The sequence below is a fragment of the Tamandua tetradactyla genome, chromosome X (assembly GCF_023851605.1).
Source record: "Tamandua tetradactyla isolate mTamTet1 chromosome X, mTamTet1.pri, whole genome shotgun sequence".
Taxonomy (NCBI): Eukaryota; Metazoa; Chordata; class Mammalia; order Pilosa; family Myrmecophagidae; genus Tamandua; species Tamandua tetradactyla.
The window spans coordinates 41,629,400-41,639,761 of NC_135353.1; positions in this window are offsets into that span (position 1 = coordinate 41,629,400).

Genomic DNA, 10,362 nt, shown 5'->3' on the forward strand with positions numbered 1-10,362 from the left:
CTTAATGACTGATTCAATTTCTTTACTTGTGATTGGTTTGTTGATGTCGTCTATTTCTTCTTGAATCAATGTTGGTTGTTGATGCCTTTCTAGGAAGTTGTCCATTTCATCTACATTGTTGTATTTATTAGCATAAAGTTGTTCATAGTATCGTGTCATTACTTCCTTTATTTCTGTGGGGTCAGTGGTTATGTTTCTTCTTCCATTTCTGATTTTATTTATTTTCATCCTCTCCTTCTTTTTCTCAACCTCGCTAAGGGTCCATCAATCTTATTGATTTTCTCATAGAACCAACTTCTGGTTTTGTTGATTTTCTCGATTGTTTTCATATTCTCAATTTCATTTATTTCTGCTCTAATCTTCATTATGTCTTTCCTTTTTGCTTGCTTTGGGGTTAGTTTGCTGTTCTTTCTCTCGTTCTTCCAAGTGGACAGTTAATTCCTCAATTTTTGCTCTTTCTTCTCTTTTGATATAGGCATTTATGGTAATAAATTTCCCTGTTACCACTGCCTTTGCTGCATCCCATAAATTTTGATACGTTGTATTTTCATTTTCATTTCCCTCGAGGTATATAGTGATTTCTCTTGTAATTTCTTCCTTGACCCCCTGTTTGTTTAAGAGTGTGTTGTTGAGCCTCCACATATTTGAAAATTTTCTGGCCCTCTGCCTATTATTGATTTCCAGCTTCATTTCCTTATGATCTGAAAAAGTGTTTTGTATGATTTCAATCTTTTTAAATTTATTGAGTCTTGCTTTGTGTCCCAGAATATGGTCTGTCCTTGAGAATGGTCCATGAGCACTTGAGAAAAAGTTGTATCCTGCTGTTGTGTGGTGTAGTGTTCTATATATATATGTTGTCTAGCTCATTTATTGTATTATTCAAATTCTCTGTTTCTTTATTTATCCTCTGTCTAGATGTTCTGTCCACTGATGAGTGTGAGGAATTGAAGTCTCCAACTATTATTGTAGATATGTCTATTTCTCTTTTCAGTGCTTTCAGTGTTTGCCTCATGTATTTTGGAGCATTCTGGCTCAGTGCATAAATATTTATCATTATTATGTCTTCTTGTTGAATTTTTCCTTTTATTTATGCATAGTATCCTTCGTTGTCTCTTTTAACTGTTTTACATTCGAAGTCTAATTTGTTGGATATTAGTATAGCTACTCCTGCTCTTTTCTGGTTGTTATTTGCATGGAATATCTTTTCCCAATCTTTCACTTTCAACTATGTTTATCCTTGGGTCTAAGATGCATTTTCTTTAGACAGCATATAGATGGGTCCTGTTTTTTAAATCCATTCTGCCAGTCTATGTGCTTTGATTGGGGAGCCAATTGATTTTTGACAAGGGTGCCTCTTCCCCTCTATGGAAAATAATAATGTCTTCCACAAATGTTGCTGGGAAAACTAAATATCCAAATGCAAAATAATGAAAGTGGATTGTCATATAGTAATGTTTTCACATTTTCCAACATCCCTCCAAGTTTTCCAACTTCGTAAGCAATATATGTATATATAATGGTGCAGCCACCATGGAAGACAGTCTGGCAGTTCCTTAGGAAACTCAATATCGAGTTGCCCTATGACCCACCAAAAGCACTACTTGATATATACCCAGAACAGCTGAAAGCAACAACACAAACAGACATTTGCATACTGATATTCCTAGCAGCATTATTCACAATTACCAAAAGTTGGAAACAAACCAAATGACCATCAACAACGAGTGGGTCAACAAAATGTGGTATATACATATGATGGACTGTTATGCAGCAGTAAGACAAAATGACGTCGTGAAGCACATGACAAATGGATGAACCTTGAGGACATAATGCTGAGTGAAGTCAGCCAGACACAAAAGGATAGATACTGTGTAATTCCACTTTTATGACCAGCATAAAGGTACAATCAGAGGTTTATATACAGAATATAGGGGACTTAGAGATACATAGAAGCTATAGATGGGTGAACTGTTAGCTAATGAGGTTGAACTCCAATGTAAGGGAATAAGTAGTAGTGAAGGTGGTTTTCTAGTGGGTCTGTAGGTAATATTACTATATTGAAGATGAGCAAGATTGAAAGTGGTTGTATAGAACTACGTGTCCCACTGATTCATACTAGAAATATGAATAAGTTATCGCAAGAATTATTTCAAAGTCATGATCCTTGTACAAAGAGTGTTTAAGTCCAGGGTACCAGGGGAAAACTGCTATTGCATGCTATGAGCTATGTTCAAAAGGAAATCATCAGCACTACCACAGCAACAGCTGAGGTAAATAATGGGGGAGGGACAAGAGTTAAGTGGAGGTTTAGATCTTCTGTTTGGCGAGGGTATGTTTACTGGTGTTCTTTCTCTTGGGAAAAATTAAATTATCTAAAGTTGAGAATGTTGATGGACTGTGGACTTTGGGCACTCTATGTGATGCCTGATGAATGCAGGTGGCTAAAGGATGCACTGATGGAGAAGTAGATTGGTGAACAAAGGTTTACACTTATGATGAAGGTTGTGATGCTACAAAAAGGCACAAAGTCATGCGGCATACAACGATGTGAATGAATATGTGGGATATTTGGTGAGACAAAATAAGCCAGAAACAAAAGAACAAGAATGGTATGGTCACCTTTAGAAAATGCATTATCCATATACTTTTTTTAAAATTATATTTTTAAGAATTTAATAAGAGAAGCTGTAGGTTTACAGAAAATCATGTAAACCATAAAAAGTACAGTATTCCCATATACCCCACTATCGTTGAAACTTCGCATTAGTGTAGTACTTTTGTTACAATTGATGAAAGAACATTAACATTGTACTATTGTCTATAGTACAATGTCTATAATACTATTGTATTAGGTGTATTTTTTCCATATATACCACCCTATTATTAACACCTTTTATCAGTGAGGTACATTTGTTATAATTCATGAAAAACATTTTTATACTTGTTACTATTAATTACAGTCTATTGTTTAAAAGAGTTCAGTGTGTTATACAGCCCTACATTATATCATTTAATTTTTATTATAGTAACATATATATGACCTGAAAATTCCCCTTTTAACCACATTCACTATATAATTCAGTGCTGTTAGTTACACTCACAATGAGGTGCTACTATTACTACCATACTTTTCTAAAACTTTAAATCAACCTAAATAGAAATTCTGTACAAACTAAGCAACAGCTCCCCATTCTCTACCCCCAACCCAGTCCCTGGTAACCTGTATTCTACATTATAACTCTATGATTTTGCTTATTCTAACTATTTCACATCAGTGAGATCATACAATATGTGTCTTTTTGTGCCTGGCTTTTTTTCACTCAGCATAATGTCTCTACTGCTCATCCATGTTGTCGCATACATCAAGACTTCATTCCTTACCATAACTGAATAATATTCCATCTTATGTATATACCACATTTTGTTTATCCATTCATTGTCTGCTGGACACTTGGGTTGCTTCCATGTTTTGGCAATTATGAATAATGCTGCTAGGAACATAGGTGTTCAAATATCACTTGGAATTTATGCTTTCCATTCTTTTGGGAAATACGTAGTAGAGGGATTGCCAGGTCATATGGTAATTGATACTTAGATTTCTAAGGAACTGCCTAACTGTCTTCCACAGCAGCTGAACAATTTTACATTCACACTAACAATGAATGAGCGTTCCTCAAACATTTGTAATGTTCTGTTTTTTTAATAGTAATCATTCTGGTAAGTGTGAAATGGTATCTCATTGTGTTTTGATTCGCATTTCCCTAATCACTAATGATGTTGAACATCTTTTCATCAGTTTTAATCACTTATATATCCTCTTTGGTGAAATGTCTATTGAAATATTTCTCTCATTTTTAATGAGATTGGTTTTTTTATTTTGCATTGTAAGATATTGATATTTTCTTGATATTAATCCTTTATCAGATATGTGGTTTCCTAATATTTTCTCCCATTAGGTAAGTTGTATTTTCACATTTGTGAAATTTTTCTGATGCACAAAATTTTTTAATTTTGAGGAGTTTCCATTTATCTATTTTTTCTTTCATTCTTGTGCATTGGGGTGTAATGTCTAAGAAACCATTGCCTAACAAAAGATCCTGATGATGCTTTCCTGCGTTTTCTTCTAGGAGTTTGTGAGTTTGGGACATGTCTTTTCTAAAAAAAAATTTCTTATTGTTAAATATATCATACATTCAAAGAAAAAAAGAAAAGCAATGGTTTTTTAAAGTACTTCAACAAGAAGTTACAAAACAAATTTCAGAGTTTGTTATGGGTTACCATTCTACTGTTACAGATTTTTCCTTCTAACTGCTCCAAAACTGGAATGTAGAAGAAATATTTTTGTGAAAAATAACAAATATACAAAAAAGCAATAAGTTTCAAAGCACATCACAAAATTAGTTGTAGAACAGATTTCAGAGTTTGGTATGGGTTACAATTCAACAATTTTAAGTTTTTACTTCTAGCTGCTCTAAGATACTAGAGACTAAAAGAAATACCAACATAAGATTCAGCAACCATACTTGTTTGTTAAATCCTACCTTCTTTATATATTTTTGTGTATTTTCTTAAATATTTATTCAGATTTGTAGTAAAAATATTTTTATTTGTCAAAACATTTTTGGGCAATGTGACAGTGGCTTGGTGGCAGACTCCTCACCTGCCATGCCAGAGATCCGGGTTCGATTCCCGGTGCCTGCCCATGCCAAAATTTTTTTTTCCATTTTCCTTTGTCAAAGATTATTGGCTAACACTCAAAATATGAGCTAAAGAAGCTACTGTCTCATTACCCTCTCAAAAGCCTATGTGTCTGTATCTCCAAACGGCAGCTATAAACCAGCCATATTATAACTCTGTGGTTGCCTCACATCAACATGAAGAATATCTACTTTGGACATAAGTGAAAGATCTGGAAGCAAATGCTCATGGGTATGATGTATCATTTTGGGTGATTAAATATTTTAAAATTAGATTATGATGATGGTGGCATAATCTGAATATACTTAGAACCATTGAAGTGGGTAGATTTTATGGTATATGAATTATATCTTAATAAAGTTGTTTTTTAAAAAGTGAAACATTTATGCTCATATGTGGCCTCTCTCTCTAAGCCAACTAGGCAGGTGAACTCACTGACATTCCCCCTACATGGACATTACTCCCAGGGTTATATATCTCCTTGCAATGTGGGACAGAATTTCCTGGATTTTCTGGGACCTGGCATCATGGGATTGAGAAAGCCCTCATGAACCAAAAAGGGGAAGTAAGAAATGAGACAAAATAAAGTTTCAGTGGTTGAGAGATTTCAGAGTGGAAAGGTTATTCTGGAGGTTATTCTTATGCATTTTATAGATATCCCTGTTTAGATTATGGAGTATTGGAGTGTCTGGAAGGAAGTACCTGAGACTGTCCAGCTATGTTCCAGTAGCCTTGACTCTTGAAGACAATTATAGAACAATATAGCTTTTACAATGCGTTTTAGTCTGCCAAAGCTGCCACAATGCAACACACCAGAGGTGGATTGCCTTTTAATAAAATGGGGTTTATTTAGTTTAAAACTTATAGTTCTTCAGAGGAAAGGCAGATAACTTTCATCTGAACTTTTCTCCTGGCTTCTGAGTTCCAACAGCATTCCTCAGGGTAATTCTTTTCTCATCTCCAAATGTTTAGGCTGAGCTGCCAGTGCTAAGATGAGGTATGCTGAGCTGCTTGGGCTGTGCTGTGTTGAGCTGTCTTCTGACCTCTCTCTTTTAAGCCTCCAGCTAATTAAATTAAATCTCACTCATTGTGGAAGGCACTCACTTTAGCTGACTACAGATGTAAGCAGTCATAGATGAATTTCACATGCTAATGTTTCAAGTCTACAGCAACGTAACTAGGCACCATCACCTGGCCAAGTTGACACCTGAACCTAACTACCACATGTCCACCCCTTGTCAAGTTGGCAACTATGCACATCACCTTAAACCATATTTAAAAGGCTAAAATTCTCTTCTGGGTCTGGACCTGTGAAACTCAAAACAAGTTATCTGCTGCCAGTATACAAAGGAGGGATAGTTACAGGATACATGTTGTCATTATCATAGGTGGAAATTGAAAGGAACACAGGGGTCATCAGAACCAAACAATTCTAAACCCTGCAGGGCAAACTCCTTTTGATTTCTAAGTCTGAGAGTCATTTGTCCTCAGGGTTTTAGACAGTATCAGTCCTACACATTCCAAGCACCTATGCAGTGGCTTTGCTCTCTTCAAACACTGGGGTGGTTGTAATCTTGGGGGACATTAGGGAGACCACCTTTTTCTTGGCTCCACCCCCTCCAAGATTTGGGACAGCCCCAGGATCTCTGCCATCTCCATGGCACACACTCAACCCCTCCAGAACAATGGAGTGGCATCCAGGCTCCCCCCTTTCCCCGTTTTATGTGCTCCACCCTCTCCAATGCCTGGGGTTGCACAACTCTTCCTGAGCAATGAAGCAGAAGGCCCATCCTCTGCTCCTGGAACAAATTCACCCTCTCCATATATTTGGGTGGGTTTGCTCTCCTGGCCTCTGGTTTCTTGGTTTCAGATCCTAGTTCCCATGGCTCTCACTGTGCAAACTCCAATTTGTCCCTTTTCTGTCCCCCTGTGTCCTGACTGGCAGTGGTTCCTTTACACCAACAGTCTCTTCCAAGCACCCCAGGCCTTCTCCATCAAGCTCCTGATAGTTTCTCCAAAATCATACTGTTCAAACATGTCTCGGAAGATGGCGGCTTAGTAAGACGCGCGGATCTTAGTTTCTTCTCCAGGACACCTACTAGGGGAGTAGAAACGATACAGAAAGCGCCCAAAGCCACAACAGAGATAAAAAAGACAGCATACCCCATCCTGGAACGGCTGGCTGGCTGAGAGAAGCAGCTCGGGTGAGATCGCCGAGGCGCGCGGGCCTTACCGGGCGGGGTGGCAAGCGGCCGGAGTTACTCCCTTCCCCCTTCCCGGGCCGGCTGGGAGAATTGGAGAGGCGGTCCCCTGAAACAAAGACGGCTGGCGCCCACACCACGCGCAGCCCCCGGACCAACTGAGAGAATTGGATCGGAAACCCCCAGGCCGTGGAGAACGGTGACGGGTGGGGGAGGCCCCTTCCAAACCCGTGACTCCCGGGGAACGTGCACTCTCTCGGGCGGGCCGCTGCCGCTGGCGCCCTCCCGCCACGCTTGTTGCCCAGGGCCGACTAGGAAATTCGGACGGGCTCTTTCCCTGGCTGCGGCGACCAGCAACCCTCCCTGCGTTCGGACCGAGGGCCGGCTCAAGCCGCTTCGGCTAGCGAACCCCCAGGACGGCGAGAGTTTTCCAAAGTTTAAGGTCCCACAGCACCTTTTACTGGTGGGACCCGCAGACAAACGGGTGCCACGAGCGCCACCTACTGGGCAGGATAAGAAAAACAGAACCCAGAGATTTCACAGAAAAATATTACAACCTTGCTGGGTCCAACACCAAGAGAAATCTGAATAAATGCCCAGACGCCAGCAGCAGAAGATAACTGTCCACGCTCAAAAGATTGAGAATATGGCTCAGTCAAAGGAACAAACCAATAGCTCAAATGAGACACAAGAGCTGAGACAACTAATGCTGAATATACGAACAGAAATGGAAAACCTCTTCAAAAATGAAATCGATAAATTGAGGGAGGACATGAAGAGGACATGGGCTGAACATAAAGAAGAAATAGAAAAACTGAAAAAACAAATCGCAGAACTTATGGAAGTGAAGGATAAAGTAGCAAACATAGAAAAAATAATGGATAGCTACAATGATAGATTTAAAGAGACAGAAGATAGAATTAGTGATTTGGAGGATGAAACATCTGAATTCCAAAAACAAACAGAAACTATAGGGAAAAGAATGGAAATATTTGAACAGGGTATCAGGGAACTCAAGGACAATATGAACCGCACAAATATACGTGTTGTGGGTGTCCCAGAAGGAGAAGAGAAGGGAAAAGGAGGAGAAAAACTAATGGAAGAAATTATCACTGAAAATTTCCCAACTCTTATGAAAGACCTAAAATTACAGATCCAAGAAGTGCAGCGCACCCCAAAGAGATTAGACCCAAATAGGCGTTCTCCAAGACACTTACTAGTTAGAATGTCAGAGGTCAAAGAGAAAGAGAAGATCTTGAAAGCGGCAAGAGAAAAACAATCCATTACATACAAGGGAAACCCAATAAGACTTTGTATAGATTTCTCAGCAGAAACCATGGAAGCTAGAAGACAGTGGGATGATATATTTAAAATACTAAAAGAGAAAAACTGCCAACCAAGACTCCTATATCCAGCAAAATTATCCTTCAAAAATGAGGGAGAAATTAAAACATTCTCAGACAAAAAGTCACTGAAAGAATTTGTGACCAAGAGACCAGCTCTGCAAGAAATACTAAAGGGAGCACTAGAGTCAGATACAAAAAGACAGAAGAGAGAGATATGGAAAAGAGTGTAGAAAGAAGGAAAATCAGATATGATGTATATAATACAAAAGGCAAAATGTTAGAGGAAAATATTATCCAAACAGTAATAACACTGAATGTCAATGGACTGAATTCCCCAATCAAAAGACATAGATTGGCAGAATGGATTAAAAAACAGGATCCTTCTATATGCTGTCTACAGGAAACACATCTTAGACCCAAAGATAAACATAGGTTGAAAGTGAAAGGTTGGGAAAAGATATTTCATGCAAATAACAACCAGAAAAGAGCAGGAGTGGCTATACTAATATCCAACAAATTAGACTTCAAATGTAAAACAGTTAAAAGAGACAAAGAAGGACACTATATACTAATAAAAGGAACAATTAAACAAGAAGACATAACAATCATAAATATTTATGCACCGAATCAGAATGCCCCAAAATACGTGAGGAATATACTGCAAACACTGAAAAGGGAAATAGACTCATATACCATAATAGTTGGAGACTTCAACTCACCACTCTCATCAAGGGACAGAACATCTAGACAGAGGATCAACAAAGAAATAGAGAATCTGAATATTACTATAAATGAACTAGACTTAATAGACATTTATAGGACATTACATCCCACAACAGCAGGATACACCTTTTTCTCAAGTGCTCATGGATCATTCTCAAAGATAGACCATATGCTGGGTCACAAAGCAAGTCTTAACAAATTTTAAAAGATTGAAATCTTACACAACACTTTCTCGGACCATAAAGGAATGATGTTGGAAATCAATAATAGGCAGAGTGCCAGAAAATTCACAAATACGTGGAGGCTCAACAACACACTCCTAAACAACGACTGGGTCAAAGAAGAAATTGCAAGAGAAATTAGTAAATACCTCGAGGCGAATGAAAATGAAAACACAACATATCAAAACTTATGGGACGCAGCAAAGGCAGTGCTAAGAGGGAAATTTATTGCTCTAAATGCCTATATCAGAAAAGAAGAAAAGGCAAAAATTCAGGAATTAACTATCCATTTGGAAGAACTGGAGAAAGAACAGCAAGCTAACCCCAAAGCAAGCAAAAGGAAAGAAATAACAAAGATTAGAGCACAAATAAATGAAATTGAAAACATGAAAACAATAGAGAAAATCAATAAGGCCAGAAGTTGGTTCTATGAGAAAATCAATGATTGATGGGCCCTTAGCAAGATTGACAAAAAGAAGAAGAGAGAGGATGCAAATAAATAAGATCAGAAATGGAAGAGGAGACATAACTACTGACCTCACAGAAATAAAGGAGGTAATAACAGGATACTATGAACAACTTTACGCTAATAAATACAACAATTTAGAGGAAATGGACGGGTTCCTGGAAAGACATGAACAACCAACTTTGACTCAAGAAGACATAGATGACCTCAACAAACCAATCACAAGTAAAGAAATTGAATTAGTCATTCAAAAGCTTCCTAAAAAGAAAAGTCCAGCACCAGATGGCTTCACATGTGAATTCTACCAAACGTTCCAGAAAGAATTAGTACCAATTCTCTTCAAACTCTTCAAAAAAATCGAAGTGGAGGGAAAACTACCTAATTCATTCTATGAAGCCAACATCACCCTCATACCAAAACCAGGCAAAGATATTACAAAAAAAGAAAACTACAGACCAATCTCTCTAATGAATACAGATGCAAAAATCCTCAATAAAATTCTAGCAAATCGTATCCAACAACACATTAAAAGAATTATACATCATGACCAAGTAGGATTCATCCCAGGTATGCAAGGATGGTTCAACATAAGAAAATCAATTAATGTAATACACCATATCAACAAATCAAAGCAGAAAAATCACATGATCATCTCAATTGATGCAGAGAAGGCATTCAACAAGATTCAACATCCTTTCCTGTTGAAA